Raw genomic sequence first — 21,661 nt, forward strand, 5'->3', positions numbered from 1 at the left:
CCTCCTGCTTCTTCCTCCCAAGTGCTGAGATTAAAGCTGTATGCCACCACTGCCTTGCCTCTATGATCATCTGATGGCTAGCTCCACTCTCTGTTCTTCAAGTGTGCTTTATTTGTTAAAGCACAAACAAAACATCACCACATTCCTCTACTAGTGACACCCCTCCTTAGCCTCCCCAAACAGTGCTACTAACACAAATGACTGAAACTATGGGATCAGGGAGGGGGTGCATGTCATTCAAACCACCACACTAGCTCTCTGTGCTAGGGTTCAGTGGCCAAAATCAGATGTTTGTTTGTCTTACAGAACTTTCACATATTTAGAGGAAACAAAACAAAAACAAAACAAAACAAAAAAACCTCAAATAATCACACTTCGAGTTATGTTGTATAGTTGGCATAAAGTTCTTCAAACTAAGGCCTCTATGATTATAAATTGAGGTGAATTCTTATGAAAGGAAAGAAGCATATACTGTGATGAATATCCCTTAAGTACTCAACTGTGAGAACCCAAAGTCAACTTGAGAAACCAGTAATGCAGTAGTGAAAAACAGACATGGTACTAACACTCAAGACATTCAGATAACATTTAAAGGGGTAAATATGTATTAAAGTAAGTCATTTCTAAATCCTAGATGTTATTATAGAGTAAACAAATGATATTATGGTGATGCAGAACACCCAAGACGGGATGAAGTATTAGATAAGGAGCATAAGAGAGATTCTTAGAGGAGATGTGTGTGTTGAGGATGAAGGAAATGGTACAAGGATACAGCTAGTTGAAGCGCTGGTGTACCATTAAGAGTAGACAAAAGCATGGAGAAAAGCCAAGAAATGGTGGGGCACTTAATCATTCTAGGGTCATATATTAAGCTACAGAAGCTGAAACAAAGGTAGAAAAAGGTATGAAACACAAAGATGTAAGTAACAGACAGCCTACAGATAATCAAAACCTTGGAAGAAATGCCAAGGGGTTTGCATTACATTCTAAGTACAATGAGATGTCATGAAAAGGAGTAGAAATGATTTGATGTTTAAATGCTTTCTTGGGCAACTAAATGTAGCATGGAGGAAGGAAGTTTTATAGGATACTACTGCTGTCTTTGCTAAAAGAAGGAATGGTGTACTGTAGCAGAATACTGATAAAGAATAAGAGAAAGCCTGCGGTATACTCTAAGGAGGAGAAGACAAGGAAAAGTCAATTATGGATCACTTTCAAACTGAGTCTAAGTGCACACTGAGGGTGTTTACTGAGCTTGGAAAAGGTTCAAAACAGTAGGTTTGCATGGAGATGGGATGGAACTACATGCAGTTCTGCAATTCAGCTGCATCTTTTTTTTAACCTGCAGATGCCTTTAACAGCCTACTTGAAAAATTGAGTGAGTAGTTAAGTATGAACATAAAGAGAAAGGTAAGATAGAAAAAAATTAGTCTTTAAGCCATCTGAATATAGGGTGTGCATTAGTTGCTTTTATGTTGCTGTGATAAAACATTATGACCAAGACAATTTACAGAAGGAAGGGTTTATTTAGGCCTACAGTTCCAGAAGGATAAGAATCCATCATGGCAGGGAGGTATGATAGTGTCTAATCATGGCAGCTAGAGCAGGAAGCTGAAACCTTGCATCCTCAATCACAAATATGAAGCAGAAAGAGCAAGCTGGAAGTGGAATAAGTCTATATACTCTTAAATCCCATTCCCAGGGTTATACTTCCACTAGCATGGCCACACTTCCTGAACCTTCCCAAACATCACCAATTGTGAACAAGTGTTCAAATGTCAGCCTGTGGGAGACATTTCTCATTCAAACCACCACAGAGTGAAAACACAATGGAACATTCAAACCAACCCATGGGAGAGAGTGACTGGGAAGAAGTGGCCAGAAAACCCTGGGACATGAGACATCGTGAAAAGCACAAAGACACATTGTCAGAAAGGCATTTTTACTGAGGAGGCAAAGTCTCTGCTGGCTTTTGATCATTTATTGGCTAATTCAGAGGAATTAATTTTGAAAGGCAAAGATGGTATTACATAGCAGTAATACCTCATGATGGGTAGAGTTTATGGAGCACTTTTATGTTTGGTAGCTCACTTGAGCCCGATAATATGTGTATCTTATTTTCCCCTGCACCAGACACTTAATGTCACTGGAGCGCATGAGAATAGCTGATGTTTGATGATACATTCAACATTTATTCAACAAACACTGTGAATTTCTCATAAGAGGCTGTTCTAGATTTTGTCGCATTGCTGTAGACAATGCAGCTTGTGCCAGCTTTAAGGATCTTCTTTTCAGCCTTCTACCACTATGGTCAAGAAATACTTTTGGGGATGGCCAGCATTCAAAGCCATGGGTTTTAAATGCAGAGGTTAACTTTTTTTTTTTTTTTTTTTTTTTTTTTTTTTTTTGGTTTTTTGAGACAGGGTTTCTCTGTGTAGCTTTGTGCCTTTCCTGGAACTCACTTGGTAGCCCAGGCTGACCTCGAACTCACAGAGATCCGCCTGGCTGTGCCTTCCGCTGGGATTAAAGGCATGCGCCACCACCGCCTGGCAAGGTTAACTTTTTAAGTCTTAATTATCTCCATATTTCACAAGGGAATTCAGTAGTACTATCCATACTCACATTGTGTAAGATTATTGAATTTTTTATATGTTAAAATATGATAAATGTAAAAATAATATAGATTTTGACTTTGAGAACACATATTTGTCAGTTTCAATATAAATGGCATATATATACATATATATATGATAAATGATACATATGATATATTGAGAGGGTCTATTTATCTTTATTCTTTCAAAAATCTTACCTATGGTCTGAGATTTCTTAATAGTAGCAATACTTTTCAAGAAATTAAAATCACGAGAATATGCCCCATTCATTTTTTACCTAGTTCTCATCTGTTTGGATATTGTCCAGTTATCCAAATATTGTCAGTCTTTGGAGCATACATGTATCCTCAGTCCCACACACAGTTCCTATTTTGTTGTCATGGATAAAGTGACTTTCATAATTTCCTTGACAGAAGTTTACCAAATCTGCATTTTTTTTCAAAGAATATAAACTATTTTCCACTGTGCTTATTAGGGTAGGCTTTATCTTCTTTTTCTCGCTATCCTTTCCTCTAAGAATTTGTTCCTGTCTGAAATAATCTATAGATACTACAAAAAATGCGGCATCCTTATCTGTGAAAGAGTCAGATAGCATTAATGTCCAGCTGAATTGTCGATATATCTGGCAGTTAAAAGATGCTGTGTGGCTCATTCTGGTAGGACATGTGTAATATTGATTTCTGTGCCCAGACTCAGACTAACTGGACCTGACTGCAAAACCCTAATGCAGAGCGACTGAAGCCACTGGCCCTCACGCTGCCGCTGTCCCTCTATTCTAGAGGAAATACACACTTTTCGTTTCTTTACCACTCAAAATGTCCACGCTGATCGCTATGGTTACTCGTTTTCTTTTTCCCTTTTGAATTTTACATTGACCAAAGAACACTTTCTTTTTACAAACTGACCTTCCTTGTGCCGTGGCTGAATCACTCTTACAACACATTCAATGTTATGGAAACATTTTTATACAATATCTTCCCTGGCATTTTGTCATGTTAAAGAGGAGCTTCGTGTACATCAGGTACTAATGGCCATCTTTGTTATATGCGTGTAGATGAATGGCTACTTGGCTTCCACTAAAAGATGGGCAAGAATTATCTGAGCAAGATTAAGCTAGATAAATAGTCTTCACTGTTAAGATGACCAACTGCAAGGGACATTTTGAAGAGCATGGGACATTCTATACTGTTTAATAGGGGTGGGTACCACCTCCTTTCAATAGAGAGGGCTGAGCTGTATGATGGTACATACATGGTACATACCATACATGTGATGGTAGGGCTTTCCTACCACCACATCTCACCTCACTTCACTTTTAATATCCAGCTGCCTTTTATTCTGTCCCTAGATTTCCTTTTCTCTGTCTCTGACTCTGCCCCGCCCTTCTCTCTTCCTTCCTTCCTTTTTTGAGACAGTGTTGTCCTGGAACTCACTCAGTAGACTAGGCTGGCCTCAGCATCCGCCTCTGCCTCCCGAGTGCTGGGGTTAAAGGTGTGTGCCACCACTGGCCAGCCTGTCCCCAGAATTCAATCAGGCTCTTCTTTTCAATCAAATGTCTACCACTATGACCAAGATATACATTTAGGGACAGACAGTATTCAAAGACAAGGATTTTAACTGCAGGGGTTAAATAAGCATAACATTTCATAATTTTCCTTAAGGGAAATTTTGTGGTGTATTTTTTAGTTATTTTGGTGTTCTTTCTAAGTATACATTTTTAGTATTACATGACTTCGATATTTTCATACTTTGATTAAGACTTGCTTACAATTTTGTCCAATCAAGTACCTGACAACAGCTTCTTGAAGTGTGGAGAGGTTTGAGTCACCCCATACACCCGACTCAGTGCACCAGCATTAATCTGGACTTAGGGATAAAAATGTCTGGGTATCTCTGAACAGTTGCCTTCATCTCACTTCATTTTATTGTGCAGTCACAACTGAATATTTACATGTCTAAATCTGTGTTATTTCACCCAAATGTGTTCCATTTACTTTTCTCTAATAGTAAAAATGCTTTACCCATAATGCTTACATATCCATACATTATAAAAGGTTTCTGAGGTATAATTGGCATCCAAAAAGCTGAGTATATTTAATGGATTTAATTTGATGAGTTTGGAAGTATGTAAACACCCATGATATAGTTACCTTTATTACATTTATTTTTATATTGTAAGTGAGACATAGTAGGCAAACAATGTTACAGTGAAAAAGGGAGGCAGTACAAAACATTTATCTTAAAAGAATAATTGGTTGGACACGACAAAAACAGTTAATTCCTTATTTCCAAAAATAGAGGTAGAGAATTTGAAACATCTCCTATCTGGAGCGGGCGGGGGGGGGGCATTGATGGTATTGATTTGAAGAACTGAATAGTGACTTCTCCATACAATCATTTGAAACACTGACTCACCCTGTCCTACTTTCAAGAATGACACAAAGATCTGGTTCATGATGGTCTCCTGAGATCACACATTGTCTTAGTTTGGTTTTCTATTGCTGCAATCAAAATCTGTGACCACAAGCAAGTCAGGGAGAAAAAGGGTTTATTTGGCTTACACTTCCATATCACTGTTCATAATCAAAGGAAGTCAAGACAGGAACTCAAACAGGGTAGGAGCCTGGAGTCAACAATTGAAGCAGAGGCCATGGAGCGGTGCTGGTTACTGGCTTGTTTCCCGTGGCTTGCTCAGCCTGCCTTCTTATAGAACACAAGTCTAGCCGGGCGGTGGTGGCGCACGCCTTTAATCCCAGCACTCGGGAGGCAGAGCCAGGCGGATCTCTGTGAGTTCGAGGCCAGCCTGGGCTACCAAGTGAGTTCCAGGAAAGGCACAAAGCTACACAAGAGAAACCCTGTCTCGAAAAACCAAAAAAAAAAAAAAAAAAAAAAAAAAAAGAACACAAGTCTGCCAACCAGCATGAAGATGGCCCCACCCACATGGGCTGGACATTCCTACAGCATTCACTAATTAAGAAAATGCCCCACAGGCTTGCTTACAGCCCAATCTTATGGAGGCATCTTCTTAATTGGGATTCCCTCCTCCCAGATGATGTTAGCTTGTATCAGGTTGACATAAAATTAGCCAGCACACCCCACCAACACCTATGGATTGAGAATTTAGCCAGGAGACAAATATTCTAAGAAACATATTCAGTCTCCTATTCAGTCCTTTATTGCTCCTTAATTTGTCTCTATTCCCTCTACAACCTGATGGCCATACAGCCTCAAACAAGCTGATATTAAACTATTTCTCCATCAAATTCCTTTGATGGAGAAAATCTGAGATAGGAACCTTTCATCAGGTTGATACTGCTTGCTTGGCCCAGGCTGGTAGCCAAGGCCAGGAAAGTGCAAGTAGGCCACATCCTCACCCTGCTGCCTCCCTCCATAGGCTCCCAGCACCAAATACCAGTGAACCCTAGGATGGCCATCTCAGTAGTTTTCTTCATATGGTCAGCTTGTCACTGTACTCATGGAAATTTTCATCTGAAATACAGTACTGAGAACTCACTGAATAATGTAGAAGTAGAATTATTGTCATAGGAAAAATAAAAATAAACCACATTAATTTATTATATAAAGATACTTTACAATAATATAATGATCTATCCTTATACCCTGTACCTGGAATTTCAGGTTCAAATGCCAACTCTGCCTCTATAACCCTGACCTACTTCTTTAATCTCTGACTTAATTCTGCAAAATGATGAAATCAATAGTTCTGGCCACATAGATTGTAGTGAAAATTTCCTAAAATAATTCATACAAAAATTTAGACCAGTTATTATGCACATAATAGTCACTTGATACATATCATTTGTGGCTTCTATAGTTTCACTTCTCTCTTCAGACTTTCCATTAATATATGAAGCAACACTGACTTCCCAGTTCAAGACAACAAAGTAATTGAAATATTCACCCCCAAATTCTCTCTTTTGTTTAAGTCAAAGATGATCTCTTCCTTTTGTCAAGTTATAGGGATGTGAAAATTCAAACACTGTCCCATGATGTCATATCCTTCCAGTGGGTAATCTATCTTTCTTATAAAATATGAACCAAAAGGTATAGTATGGAGAAGCAGACCCCCTTGGCACATGTGAGAGGTGTGGCAAATCTGAATATTAATTCTGATATAAGCTTGCCCTGTCTCCATCTGCAAACTGAATGATACTGCATAGAATTCTTGTCCCTCAGAACCATCTTTCCTACTGTTATTTTGAATATTTGTTTCTTCCTTGATGAAGGGTAAAATTTCATCGTCTTATTCACGTTCCTTCTCTGATATGTCTTATGCTCTTCATTACCATTCCCTAAATCAGTGATTGCCACTTCATTTAAACATCAATTCCTGTTTGATGATGATTATGGTGTTGATGTAGCCAAGCAGAGGAGTCCTTGATTAATCTGTCCATGTGTCAGATTGTTAGGGTCCATCTAATTGATTCCTAGATCACTCATTTTGATTAAGTTACCCAATAATCAGCCAGATTGACTCCTCTCCAGAATTCACTAGAACTTTTAGTTTGGCTAAAGGACACAGCCAAACGGCAACGGAGAAGCTAGACTTGACTTTTGTGTAGAGCATCAAAGCCAGCATCACTCCTTTTCCCTATTTATGTTTACATTATCTGACCTGAGAATGTGATCAATTCAGCAAGATTTCATTATGACTTTCATGTTTAAATTTCCTTGCATTTAGATTTTTTCCTGTTCCATATTTTGAATATGGGACATGCGTGGTTTTAATATTGAATGATGATCATGTCTTGGTTCTGGATCATTGGTTGGAAGATGGGCATTAGGGGCAGGTGAAGACAGGGGTTTTGTGGCTTAAAATGCTGCCCCCGACAAGTTTTTCCCTTGTCTCTTGAGTTTAGTTATGAAATGTCATTTCATAAATTGTTTTAAATTTGTGAAATTATACTTAAAATACACATTAAATTTCAATGAGCTAAAATAGTTTTTCCTCTATATAGATATAATTAAAATGGTATTTTATATCTAATAAATGCCTTTAGATGTATTTTTATTTCTTGAGAGAAATATAAATAAATCCTATGAAATCTGTTAAAAGGTCCTAAATGTACTCCTATATAAAATTATCAAAAACAAGACAAATTCATTACTGTCTGTAGCTCAGACAAATCCTTGCTCAGTCATTTTGCTGTCACATGTTTATGATTTTCCTCAACAACAAATTTCAAAGTCTGAGAAATTTCAGTAAATTAATATTCATTTATGATCAATTTAAATTAAGATTGTGAATGGGGAAATGCAGACTTATATGCAATACTTGGAAGAATCCATCACGGTGTCACTTGCTTAAAGTAAAAAAATAAGCCTTGTTATTATTAAAGTCCTATATGATGGAGGGAGGGGGAACATTAAAAAGAGGCTAAACTTAGGGAAAAAGTTTGATGGAGAGGAAATGAATGATAATGATCAGGAGGCATTGTACTGTGTAAATGTTAACAGTGTGCCTATCTTTGTTTGCTTATCATGCTCCACAGTGCAAATGAACAGCAGAACAGGGAACAGCACGGTGTGTTAAATTACTATGGCCATGTCAGATAAGCAAGTGGTCTGATGTTTCAGTCTCTGCTGCCAGGCTTGAGTATAACTCTGTGACCTGCTCTTCAGTGAGTGGAAGATAGGCTCTGGCCATTCTGTAATTCCTCCCCCTCTGATTGAGATAAACATGTTCATATTTTTCCCAGCTAATCCTGCTGCTTGGAAGATAACATTAAGCTGCATCTATAAGACATACAAAGATTTAAGATAACTGGACAAGCATAAAGCCATCTGCAATTTTATCTGCCCCTAGGGTCTTAGTGTCAGAAGTCTTTTAAGATGAAACTAGTTTATTTTGAGTTAAGGTAAAAATGAATCCACAAGACTAGATCCTCTAAGTCAGTAGTACAAATATGCTGTTATAGCCTTCAAAATATATAGGAAAATGTTATTTTTCTTTTAATGCTAGTAATCGCCACTATTCAAGACAAAGTATATTATTTTTCCTGGTAATGGCCCCTGAGCATGAATTTTCTTTAAAGCTCCCAAATTATTTTGAAGGTGAAAAATGATTCGAAAAATGATTCTATAAAGGTTTTGAGAATGGTGTGTTTAATTCTGGTCAGATGTAAACCAAGTGTCAGATTTCTTAAACATTATAAAATATTCTGAGTGGCTCAGGACTTGAATCAAAGATTCAAGAACAGCAATGACTAATACTGAATCAGTAACCAAAACCATAGCAACAGGGAAAAGCCAAAGACAATGACTTAATTGGTGAGTGCATCATATATTCAAAGACTTAGTGCTAATCTCTATCAATCTTTTCAAAAACATTGAAAAAGGCTGAAAACTTCCAAACTTATTTCACAATATGAAAATTACCTTGTTCCTAAATTCAGAAAAAGAAACATTGAGAAAAGAAAATAGCAGATAATAACACCCATGATCATAACTGCAGACATACTCAAGAAAAAGAAAACTCAAAAGCGTATCTACCCCAGTGGACTTATCTATTGTAGGCAAGGGTGTCTCAGTAAATGGAAATGAAAAGTGTGAATGGAATGGAAAAATAACAAGACCTAACATAGTTCCCCAATTAAAATGTCTCATATCCAATGAATGGAAGACATTCACCAGAAAAGAACAAAAGACACATATAACAAAACTCACAATAAGCATCATAGCCAATAGTGAAAATCTACAAGATTTTTCTCCAAAATTGGGAACGTAGGGTGACTTTCTATTCTTGAAATGATCATGCTGCTCAGAACACTACAATCGTCATCTTGTTGTCTTCAATGTTGTCTTACAGAGAAGTAGAAAACAAAACTCTAAAACTCATAATTATCCATAGGAGACATTGAATATTCAACAAATATATGTTGAGGAAGACAAAGCCATAGGAATCATGCTACCTTATTTCAGAACATAAATTGAAGAACAATTGAAAAATTCATGTGGAAGCCCATAAGACCCCCCCCATCATCAAAACAGTCCTAAACAATAAAACACAAAAATACTGTATGTATCACCATTCCTGATTTCAAGTTATTTTCCTGAGCCTTAGTAGTAAAAAGCTGAGTACTTGAACAAAAAACAGATATGGGTCATGGGCATAGAATTAAAGACCTAAACATAAGTCTACATACCTACAGCTACCTGATTTTTGACAAACATGCAAAAAAAAAGATACAATGGAGAAATGACAGCGTTTTTAAAAATGAATTGTGCTGGAAAAATAGGCTGTGTCGATGTAGAAGAATGAAACTTAATCCTTCAATTTTACTCTGCATACAAATTGAATACAAAGGAATCCAAATCCCAATATTAGGTCTACAACTCTGAAATTTCTAGGGTAGGATATGGGCCCTGGTAAAGACTTTCTAAATACAACTCCAGTTACTTAGGAAATAGGACCCAAAATCAACAAGTCATATTTCATGAAATTAAAAAGCTTTCTGTACTACAAAGGAATGTGTTAAAAAGACTGCAGAAGAAGCCTAGAGAAGAGGAAAAAAAAAAACCTTGCCAGCTTTGTATCTGACAGGATTAGTGTCTAGAATATACAAAGAACCTTCCACCCCGCCCCACTCAAAAAAAAAAAACAAAAAACTAGACACCAAAAAAATAAACAACCCAATTAAAAATGGGCTATGGAAACAATATGAGGACAGTGCTCAAAAGAAGAAATAGAAATGGCCAAGAAATATTTTAAAGTATGTATGGGTTTTACATCCTTAGCAGCATGGAAATGTAAGTTAGAGCTGGTCTGAGGTCCCATTTTACCCCAATCATAATGGCTAAGATGAAGAAAACCTAAGGTGTGAGTGTGTGAAAAAAGAACTCTTATACACTGTCTAAAGAGTAAAAATGGGTGTAGCTTCTGTGGAAGTCAGATTCTAGTCAAAATCTAGAATTACTTCTACCATATGAATCAGCTAGACCACTCATGAGCATATACCCAAAGACTCTGTTTACCTACTACAAAGACCCTTGCTCATCCATATTCACTGAGGAACAACACCTAGGACATGGAAATAGCTTAGATGTTCTTAAAATGATAAACAGTTAATAGAACTTGGTACCTGTATACAATAAAGTTTTATTCAATTGTAGAAAATGAAATTATGATTTTTTTTAAATAAATAGATATAACTGAAAAGCATTATACTGAGAGGGGTGAACCAGGCCCAGAAAGACAAATGGTGCATGTTTTCACACATATATGGATCCTATCCTTAAATATTAAACGTTGCATGCTTAACTTTGAGTACCTATAGAATTCAGGAAGCTAAGAAGAAAACCTGGTAGAAAACATGTAGGAAAATTCGTTGGCATTAATCAGAACAATGACTTTTTTGATATGGCTCCCAAAATACAGCCAACAAAGATAGAGAGTAAACAGATTGCATCAGACTACTGTTACACACAGGAAATAAAGCATAAAAGGGGAGCCTAAGGCAAGAAGGAAATAATTTTAAGTCATACATCTAATAAGAATTAATATCCAACACATCCAGAAACTAATTGTGGTAGTTTGAATGTTTTTGGCCCCCATAATCTCTTAGGAAGTAGCTTTGTTGGAGTGAGTATTGTCTTGCTAGAGGAAGTATGTCACTGTGGGGGTGGGCTTTGAGGTTTCTTATACTCAGGATCCCATCCAATGTGTTAGTTCGACTTCCTGTGCCTGCAAAATGTAGGACACTGGTTCCACCAGCCTCACATCTGCCTGCATGCTGTCATGCTCCCTGCCATGATGACAATGGACTGAATCTCTGAAACTGTAAGTGAGCCACCACAATTAAATGTTTTCATTTATAAAAGTTGTTATGGTCATGATGTCTTTTCACAGCAATATAAAACCCTAACTAAGATACTAATAAATAAACAAGTAAATAGCAAGTGATTGAATAATCCATAAATAAAAAATATGCAAAGTGCCTGAATCAGCATTCTCAAGAGAAAAAATACAAGTAGTCAGCAGGTATGTAAAAATGTTCAATACCAGCAATCATGCAGAAACTAAAACTTAAAACCATGATGTGATATCAGCTGTTTTAATAATCCAATAATCCTTCTTTTAATGAAGTCTGCACCTCAAGAACACATCTGCCCCCTCCCACTTTCATTGCAACATTATTTTTTATGGTAAATACAAGATAAAATCAATCTAACTATCTACTGATGGATGGATAAAAAAGTATCTATCCACCAATCTAAATGGTGTATTATTCAGATTTTAAAAGTTGCTGTCATTTATGGCATGTATGGCCTGTGGGACATGCTAAGATCTGCCTACTATCTCACTTCCTTCTGGAACTTAAGTAAATGGAAGTCATTGGAACAAGTCATAGAATGGTGGCTTTCAGTAGCTGGAAGCAAGAGAAAATGAATAGGTAATGGTCAAGGATGAAAAGTTTCAGTGATATGTGATGAATAAATTCTGGGTATACTATGTACAGTGGGTGACTAAGCTAATAATGTTGTACTGTGTATTTGCAATTTTCTAAAAAAGAATAAACAACAAAAAAAACCTTTAAAAGAGAACTACTTGGGGTGATGGCTATGCCAACTAGTTTAACAGTTATAACTATTTTATAATAGACACATACGCCAAACATCTTGTACATATTAAATGTGCGTCAGTTTTACCACATATGTGCATGTGTGCAATAATAATACTGCAATAATACAATGAGTTTATCCCTCCCACATCAATCACTAATTAAGATAATTCCCCACAGGCTTGCCTACAGGCCAATGAGCCAATCTTGGAAATGGGTTTTCTCAGTTGTGGTTCCTTCTTCTCAGACAAACTTAATCTTGTGGAAACTTGACAAACACACACACACACACACACACACACACACACACACACACACACACACACTAAAAAACCACAAAAAGAGCAGGGGAGGAATGTAGTCTAGTGCTAAGGCAAATATCTTGAGTGAGGCTCTTCCACTGTTAACTAAAGATTGCTAAGGGTTGTGCTTTCCTACAGTGGAACATCCAAAGACAGCGTACAGTGGCATCTCTCAGCACCATCACCAGCAGCAACTGTACCATTCTGATTTTGATGTAATTTCTACTCCTAAGTTTTTCAAATAATCTCAAATCATTCAGTTCTCTCTGCTGCTTCATCATTACAACAGGAAAAAGTTCCACTTGTTATGTCAGAATCGGGATTCTGGAATGAATCTTTTATTCTGCACATATCATTACCATAGCATATTTTAGTCTCGAGCTAAAATTTACAGGTTTGCTGTTGCTGTTCATAATTGCCTGGAAATGAACAGAAATACATTCTTTTTAAAAAGTTATTTCATATAATTAACATGAAACTGACTTCCTCTACAGTTGAAAACAGTTGCCATGAGGAATACTGCTAAAACTTTAATTACAATTAAGGATTTTGGGGGTTGTCTATAATAGTTAAAAAATTTAAAGGATTCTAGGGATAAATTCAGTTCTTATAATGTGCCTATAGAATAGTGGTTCTCTACCTGTGGGTCATGACCCCTTTGGGATCCATCAAACCTTTTACAGACGTTGCCTAAGACCACTAGAAAACACCGATGTTTACATTACAATTTGTAGCAGTAGCAAAATTACAGTTATGAAGTTGCAACAAAAATAATTTTATGCTTGGGCATCACCAATACATGAGGGATTGTATTAAAGTGTTGCAGTCTTGGGAAGGTTGAGAATCACTGCTATATAAAACAAAATAGAGATATTCCATTGGATCTTATACATACTTTCTACTCATTATTCACTCATTCAGATATATAGATACATATTACATGGTATGCACATGTAACTAATACATACAAGAAACTGTGTAGATGCTAAAAGCAGTGCCATGGAAAAATATTTTATTAGGTAATTTTCCCTAGAACAACAGAACCAATAGAATACACACACACACACACACACACACACACACACACACACACACACACACATACACACATATGGAGTTCATTTGGTTAGCTTACCCAATAGAGATAGTAGTGGAAAAATGAATACTGCATGCTATAGAGGATCATTTTGTGGAACTGTAAACCTCAATGGTCCTAGCCCAAGGTTGAAGCTCTAGTACTCTGTATCAATGAATTACTGATATTATTCACACAGAAAGGCCAAAGAGGATAGAGTTTAGTGATCTCAGTGATGGAAGCATCCAAAGGCACTTGTTCAGGGAGATGGAAGGTTGAGGACCACTTTCCTTCTTCCAGTGTCTTTCCACACAAGCCACCGATATTAGAAGACGCTTTCCAAATCCTTGCCGGGACTTCTACCCTCAGTTGTGCTTCAAATATCAATCCTCTCTGGAAATGGTCTAAAAGACACACCCAGCCGGGTGGTGGTGGTAGTGGTGGTGACGGCGGCGGCGGCGGCGGCGGCGGCGGCGGCCGCGGCGGCGGCGGCGGCGGCGCACGCCTTTAATCCCAAAACTTGGGAGGCAGAGCCAAGCGGATCTTTGTGAGGTCTAGGTCACTCTGGTCTACAGAGCGAGATCCAGGAAAGGTGAAAAGCTACACAGAGAAACCCTGTCTCTAAAAAAACAAACAAAAACAAACAAAAGAACAAAAAAAGATACACCCAGAGCTATGCCTCATATGATGGGTAATTCTGAATCTGGTCTAGTTCACAATGATAATTAACCATCACAATAATGCTATACTGAAATAATAAAGAAATGAATACTGTTGGTTAGTAATTATAAAATTAAGGTACAAGGATAGAGATTTGCAAATCTTTTGAGTAAACAAAATGTTCCTTGTAGAAATGACTTTGGACATAGTCTTGGAGACATAAGAAAGCAAATTATATACTCCTCTAAAAGCTATTGAAGAGGAATATCTAAAAATGACAAGCATGAAGATCTGAGGCAGAGGAGTTCTTAGTATTTCTGAGGAAGGAACGTTGAAGTAAGAATGTGGAATTGGTGCATGCAAAGGAATATATGGGTAGAGGATGCTCTCCTCATATTACAAGGAATAAAAACAGCTCTCTTCTCTTCTTCTATACTGTGCACTCTGACCTTGATAGCCAGCATTTGATGAAAACCTAGAGCTCCTAAATTTTGACAGTCTAAACAGGAGGAAGCTGTGTTGCAGGGGATGCAACAGCCATCATCACTCTCTTTCATCTTTCATCCGTGCCTTCCATATAAAGCCAAAAGATACCTTATTCTATAGAGTTGCACATCCTCAGCTACAGAGAACAGTGGGAACTAGATCAGAGTAGGAAGAGAGGCAAGCAGAAACTAGCACACGCTGTGAGCCTGTGCTTCATGCATATTTTATTGGGCCTTTACTTCAGAACCAATTACAGCAGTAGTAGTTAACAAGAACCAAGTAAGTATCTAAGAATGTTACATGTGAGGAGTTAATAGGATTCCATTCATTAAAAATTCAAATGCCTATGAAGCTCCAAGGCAATTTAAATATTTTTAATCCACTACCTAAAAGATGGGCTTATATGCCTGCAATTAGTTATCTTTTATTCTACAATGATCTGTATCTAGTATATTGCTTGAAGATATCCCCATGCTGGTCAAGTCTTGTGTGTTGTCCATTGTTCTTTATATTGGGCCACCAGTACAATACAAAAGGAATGTAAATTAATTAGCTTTCATTTTCTAGACTTAAAGTTCAGGTAAAAGGAGAAACTCCCCTCCTCTGGCAGTAACAGGGGCAATATTACTGTATACATAATAGATCAGCAGGATTCATCAATACAGTCGTGGCTGCTTTCTTTCAAAAACAAGTCTCCACACCCCAGAGCAGGATCTCTAAAAGACAGAGGAAAAATAAATTAAAGTGAAAATTGGAATTTCAGAGTGACAATTATTGTCAGTCTACTTCCAATATCAAAGATACCCAGTATTTTAAAATCTCATGGAACGTTTGATTCAGAAAGGGCTTACTGATATAACACCCAATGATCCTGACCGACTCTTATCTCACAAAAAGTAAAATTTTAAAGTTGGAAGGAAAAACAAACAACAAAACCACAAATGTCACTGATTACCCTCTACCAACATTTCACTAAGAAGGACGTAAAGCTCGAGCATCTGGTTTATGTTTCACACTAATTAGCAGCAAGGCAAGTCTTAGATCAGCCTTCTGAGAAGTGAAAACTGAGACGGGAAACCAGGGGGCCTCACACTCACAGAGAGAGGGTGTTCCCTGTGGGGAAGCCCTAAGAGGACTCTCCTATGTCTGAATGAGGCATGCAAGGAAACGGAAAAGGCCCAGCCAAGACTGGGGTCCCAGGGAAATCTAAACTCGACTCCATCCATGAGGGTTTCAGAACAAAAAGCAAACTGCAGAATAGACTGCCCACTCGGGAAAAAGGGCTGAACTCACATTATTTACGTCTCAGTTTCTGGTATCAGTAGGATTCAAAATCCTGAAAATCCCTTCTCTCTGGGCCCCCTCTCTCTAAGCCCAGGTTTTTCTTCCTTGAATTCCTCCAGGCTAGAAAGTACATCTGTACTGAACAAGGATTGCACATGGTCTTAATATAGCCAAATTATGGAGGCTACAGAAAAATTAGTTTACAAAAGAAAGAAAATCATCATTCAAGAAAACTTTCCTCCCTTCCATGACATAGTCAACATGCCAAGCAACATGGACTGAGGTGATAGGCTTTACTAGTAAAAACTGATGAAAATAAATAAATAAATACAGTGAAAACTATACCACTCGGCAAACTTATGTATAATTTCAGTCCAAACACTAAATAAATCCATTCCCAATATATGCAGCATCAGTTACTTTTTTAAATTTGTGCAGTAATTAAATTATAATTTAGGCCAGCCCATAGCAAAGAGATGTGACTGAATGCAATCAGTCTTTAGAAAAGGTCTGTCCCTCACTTTTGCTGCCCTTTGAAGAACATCAAAGCACCATAAGAATGGATATGAGTCACACTGGTACTGTGTTGGAAACCCAGCCCAGCCTAGCACCAACTATCATCAGCTCTGTGTAAATTCAGGTGGGCTGCAGAAACACAATAAGCATTTGCTTCCCTATTCTTAAAAAGGAGTTATAGCAATAATAATTTCTTCACCAGGCATTAGTGAGGACCTAATGAATTAACATGAGCAATATTCTCTGCCCAGTTCCTGACACACTTCAAATGATCAACAAATGATGGTTCTTTATCATGTTGGAAAGGACACAGTCCAATATTTTTAGTGTATGGTTCTCTGTTAACAAAATATGGCAGTGTAATTCAAATTCAGTGGAAATTATCTTACCCATGGAAGTTTGCTATTCGTGATTTAAAAAGAAAATGATTCTTCCTTGTGTTTGCACTTTGCATTATCTCCTATAATGTTGCCCAAAATGTACAGACTTTTCACAATATACAAGTTTTCCCATCGTCTTCCTGCTCCCCAGCCACATTCAAGCTTTACCTGCACTACTCACCCCTCCACAAAATTACACAAGCTCATGTCCTGGGCCTGGGCCTGAGTCATTTCCTCTGTCTGGGTGGCCCTCACTTTGCCATATTTTACCTCCTGCCAAATTGTATGACCCAGCTCAAGCACCTTTTCTTGTAATTTTTAACAGTGCTCTCAGAATCACAGGCGAAAGTACTTAGTCTTCCCTCTGCACTTCTGTTATAACACCAAAACGTAAAAGTGTGTGTTTCCTCCATGTCTGCCTCTAGTAGATGCTGTATAGACTTATGGTAAGCATGGATGTCATCGTGATTGCCCCTTTCTGAGCATGGAATACACTGCTCTTCCATGTACCTGCTTAGTAACATCTGATGTAAGGAGTTAATTAAAGACTAAAGGAGTTCACTGCAACTTACCAGTCTATGTCTCTACCTTCACCCCAACTATTATTACCTCCTGGCTGTTTTCTCCACATTCATCTGCTTTCACTATCTAGCTACAGACACAGCTAGATTCATATTTCATGTAGCCAAATCTTCCCATCCTTTTTTAAAGAAAATCCAAAGTCATTATAATTCTACCATTCTGGACCTCTCATCTGATGAACCTCAGTTTTTCTAACCATGACATCACTCCACTCTCACTGGCCTCCTCCTTAAGGCAACACACCCATCATGCACTTGCTTCAAGGCCTTTCCACTACAATTGTCTCTGCCTGACAAGCCCTTCACTCGTATATTTGTGCATCTACATATTTTATTTAATTTCTTTCTCCAAGGTTGTGTCAATGCACTGTATAACTTTCTCAGATCACTTTATATAGTATAGTCCATCAACTACTATACCCCAACTCTATTCATACACTTATTATCCTTTGTTTTTCCTCTCAAGTTTGCTTATAGACATTATGTATACTTTTCATGTGTTAGTTTTTTTGTCTTTACTAATTATACATAAACATTTAGTAGGTATGCATTAAATTAATTCAGCATTATTGCAGGATATTTTCTTTTGATCTAACAAAGAGTTTTGAGTTGATTTCTGCCATACTTACTCCGTTTATTTTGACAACAGAAAAAAAAAAAACATGAAATGGAGCAAAAAGAAACATATAGAAGCAGAGCCACCCTTGCTTAGGAAGTTACCGACTATAGTAGGAGGCCAATAGTCCTCAGAAAACAAGATAATCAGTTGGTCTGGGGTTTTGTTTCCATGCACTTGTCCCCTCCCCTATTCATGGCATACACCTCTATCATTTCAACTAATCAGCCTTGTATTCTCTCTGAATGTAGAAAGCATTTTTATGGAGACCCATTCTGCTCAGTAGCCCTAACTTCTTCATTAGACACTAGAGGAACATCTAACTGTGTCCCCCAGTAGGGATTTCTCAGGAAGCATCTGATTTCAAGCATACTAAATCCTGAGAGGATTTGAATTTTGCTAGAGATTAAAGTCTTAAAATAGAAAACTAAAGTTCTGCTCTGGATTATGAAGTTCCAGCAGGAAGGAGCGTGAGCTGACATTTGCTTGTTACATTTGTTAACCCTGAAACTACATTCTCCAGACCATCTTCTCAGGTGCCAGCTGTGCAGCAAAAGAGAAAACTAATTAACCTCCTCAGGAGTTGAAACCTAGCTTTCGGTGAACATCTCCAAGAGTGTTGAGTACTCAGTGGACACTATACAAGCGTGTATAATTTCTTTACATTAAATTGAAGATGTTCTGCTCATTGGAAATGTAATAAACTTTCAATGAACTTTTATAAGATTTATATAGTTACAATTGTATTAAACTAAACAGTTTCTTTGAAATTCCTCCCATTATTTTCGTGGTTGTAGAATTTTGTGTAAGTATCTATATATGGAGAACACAGTAAAATTACAACTTTTACCCCTTGAAGTTATAAAAGAATTTTAATGTAAATTTGAAATTCCATTGTAATAGCAAGGTGTGGTGGTGCATGCCTTTAATTCCAGCACTTGGGAGGTAGAGGCAGACAAATCTATAATTCTAGGACAGCCTGGTCTAGAGAATGAGTTCTGGGACAGCCAGGGCTACAAAGAAAAATCCTGTCTTGAAAAATAAAATAGATTAAAAAGAAATAAACAAACAAATAAACAAATAAGTAAATGAAAAAGAAAAGAAAGAAATTGCTTTGTCATGATACCCTCCAGTTTCTTGTGTCTCTCACAAATTATTTGACTGATTTTCCCAATGCCGTAGAGGTGTTTGACAACCAGTTGTGGATGGGACTATGGGAGAGAATTTGTGGTATTGTGTCATCAGCAAGGATGATGTAGATCCTCCCTGAATCAGAAATCACGCCATGAGTTTGTTTGTTTGTTTGTTTTTTCTAGAAATAGCCATCAATTAACTCAGATCCTCCATAAATTCCTGTGTACATTCATAACCAGAAGAATAGCTGTTTTGATTTGCTAGTTTTGTTAGTTTATTTGTTTGTTTGTTTTATTTTTCAAGACAAGGTTTCTCTGTGTAGCCCTGGCTGTCCTGGAACTCATTCTATAGAACAGGCCAGCCTTGAACTCACAGGGATCAGTCTGCCTCTTCCTCCTGAGTGCTGGGATTAAGGGCATGTGTCACCACTGCCTGGCCAAGAATACTTTTTATAAGCTATTTCATTAAATATGTAAGACCCAGATATTAAATAAAATCCATGCAAGGCCAACTATTTTGACCATGCACATTCACAAGATCTGCCAACCAGCTGATCTGAACAGAGACCTGATGTGAAGAGCAACAAGCAATGGAGCGCCAGTCCCTTCATTCCAGGAGTCCCCATCAAATAAGAAGGACCTGGGCTGAAATCTTAAAATGTACAGGGTTTCCTGAAGAACTCTGCTCAGTTTACCTCCAGTGTCCAGGATCCAGGAACCAAGAAAGCCAGCACATGGATCTCAGGTCTTAAGTGCTCCAATCTCAGCCCCGCCTCATAGGCGTGACAGTTAACGGAAGCCTCCATGGGGGCAGTGCTTCCAGGTCAAAGCTGGAACCCTACAAACTACAGGATTTTGATATTTTTCATTGTTTATGAAATTTCAAAATAGTTGATTTGTATAACCCAAAAGGTTAAAAATGAATGACAATACTTTTTTAAAACAAAATAAATAAATAATGAAAATAGTTTATAAAACTTTTGTGATGACTTTGTCTAATCAAATGAAGATTGCATTTTTAAACTGTGTGTTTCCAAAATAAATATTATATTTCTTTGGTTTCGACCTTTAATCCAGGGAGAACTCTAGAAATTACTGAAATGCTAAAAAAAACAAAAGAAACAAGTCAGAGATGTTAAATCGGTATGAAAAGACTTATTACCAAGTATGTAAGCAAACTAGAGACAAAATATCTCTTTCATTTTTGGTGCTGAGGGATTTCAGATACCATTCAACTATGTTGCAAAAATTGCCCTCCAAGTCATTTTCCTGCTTCTGCTCCTCATAATTCTTTTGTTTATTCTTTTTTTTTTTTTCGTGTGCTACTGCTTACAGATTCTAGGCAAGTGCACTGTCACCAAGTTGAACACCTAGCCCTCATGGTTTCCTTATCGAATAAGCCCTTTACTATTAGTCATTTGCTACTATGGGACAACGCTATCACTAGTTACTGTTCAGTTGGTGCTTTAGGCTAGACCTTGTATGGTCCTGGAATCCCAGTTCTCTCTCTCTCTCTCTCTCTCTCTCTCTCTCTCTCTCTCTCTCTGTCTGTCTCTCTGTCTCTCTCTCTCTCTCTGTCTCTCTCTCTCTCTCCCCCCCCCCGAAACCTTGCCCTCTCAGAGAGTCTCCAAACAAAGGAGAGGTCTCAAAACGTGCAGTTCTGCATTCTTAGCCACTAGTAGAGCTTCCTCCCCTGATGCTACCAGCCCCCCAAGTCCCCACGTAAGTATTCAGCTTTTGACCATACTTAGACACAAACCCAAACTTGTGGCAGACACCTCATCACCCCTTTCCTACAATCTATAGAACTTTCAGGCCCTGGCCTGGGCGCATGACTTCTCTGACTTCCATCTCTGGACAGAAGTTGTTATAATTTTTCAATTCAGCGTGATTTGGCTTACTGTTGGCAGAGAAACTTAATATCAGGGGCAGAAAACCTATTAGTTACCACTGATTATGAAATATAACATTATCAATGTAATTAAAATTCCTATAAAACAATCATTTGAAGATTTGATCCATATGTCTTCAGTTATCTGTAGTGGTTTGGATGTATTCCTGTGTTATTTGTGGAAGTAAAAGATGCTTTGGTCCTGTTAACAACCAGCACACAAATTTTGTGTTTTTAAGAAGTATAATTAAAACATTACCTGAATGTGGAATATCTTGTTTTATACCCATACTTCAACATGAATGACATCACCTAAGAAAATTCGACAGAATTTGATAAGCAGAAGTTGTGTACAGGCGAAGCTTCCCAATGAATATATTAGAAGAAGGAATACTCTGACAGACTGAAGCTTGACTAAAATAAAATCTTGGCAGGTGCCAGCTTCACATTCACAATTTTAACCACTGTAGAGTAACCCAGGATACTACCACACAGTAACCTCTCATTCTGATGAGCTATACTGCACTTTAAACTCCATATC

Source organism: Peromyscus leucopus, chromosome 3 (genome assembly GCF_004664715.2).
Source record: "Peromyscus leucopus breed LL Stock chromosome 3, UCI_PerLeu_2.1, whole genome shotgun sequence".
Lineage (NCBI taxonomy): Eukaryota > Metazoa > Chordata > Mammalia > Rodentia > Cricetidae > Peromyscus > Peromyscus leucopus.